The sequence below is a fragment of the Syngnathus floridae genome, chromosome 21, assembly GCF_059516105.1.
Source record: "Syngnathus floridae isolate MCC-2025c chromosome 21, RoL_Sflo_1.0, whole genome shotgun sequence".
Classification (NCBI taxonomy): domain Eukaryota; kingdom Metazoa; phylum Chordata; class Actinopteri; order Syngnathiformes; family Syngnathidae; genus Syngnathus; species Syngnathus floridae.
Window position 1 is genome coordinate 8659180 of NC_142433.1, and position 1320 is coordinate 8660499.

Consider the following 1320-nt stretch of genomic DNA (forward strand, 5'->3'; position numbering starts at 1 on the left):
GTTCGAGGGGAGCAAAGGCAGCCTTAGAATCGCCCGCGGGACTCCCGAGGCTGTCGGGACAGACGGACATTGATCGAGGGGCAAAATGAATAATAATTGGACACATTAGGACACTGTAAATAACTCTTGCATTCAGTTTCAGTCTGCAAATGGTGTGAGGGAGGAGTCAAAAAAATAAATCAGTCTTTCTTTGATATTCCTTCCACCTCTTGTGCTCTTCGGTTAGCAAAATTAGCATAAGGGAGCAACTCGGCGGTCAATGGAGGTCTGGCTTTTAAACCTCGTACTTTGATGCGGGGGTGGGACAACGATGCTGGGGGTTGGTTGTGAGTCGAAGTCGGGGCGGGGGTTGGGCTCAATTTCCATGAACACTAAGAAGTAAGTCCCTGACTTTCCTTCTTTTGTGCCTTTGTTTCTTGTTCAACTTCTTAAACGGCCGATGTGATTGTGTTTAATGCTGAGACAAGCATTCACGCAAGTGCTACAAGTATTTAGCCTGAGTAAAAGCATCGCCGTTTTACTTAGAATTGCGGCAATGTCACGCCGATGCCGAATAAGCGCACTAAACATCCAATCAGATTTCTCAGATCACGCTACGTTCGAGTTTGCTGGGATGTGAGAAAGCTTACATGGCGCTCACAAGGCCCAACATTCAAAAAGCCATCCAATTTAAACTGAAACAAAAGACACAACTCAACAGCTCTCAGGGATTTCATCATTTTGGTCAAGTTGGCTTTGCAAGTAGGGACAAAGTTTTCTGAAAGACACTGTCCAAAGGCCGACTGAGGTCTGAAAGTTTCTGATTCTTTTGTTTTCTGAAATGCGGCATTAGGAGAGTCGGCAATCAGAATGTTCAGATTTCCTAGTTTTGAGGAATATAGTATTAGTTTTCAGGTAATACCATTCATATCTATACATTCAAGTCGGCAGTCAGAATGTTCAGATTTCCTAGTTTTGTGGAATATAGTATTAGTTTTCAGGTAATACCATTCATATCTATACATTCAAGGGAGCCCAGACCCCAGCCACTTCGCCTAGCTCGTTCCCAAGCTAGCCGAGACATAGCCTCTCCGGCGTGTCCTGGGTCATCCCCGGGGCCTCCTTCTGGTGCGACATGCCCGTAACACCTCACCAAACTCATTTCGGCCGCTAGTATCACGTTTCGGTCGCTGCCCACAGCTCGTGACCGTTGAGGGTAGGAATGTAGATGAGGCGGTAAATCAAGTTTTGCCTTTTAGCTCAGCTCCCCTCTTCACCCCTTCTCTTTTAGGAGCATCCCCTTGTTCCCTGAATTCTGAGATTTGTCAGCTTTTCTACTGA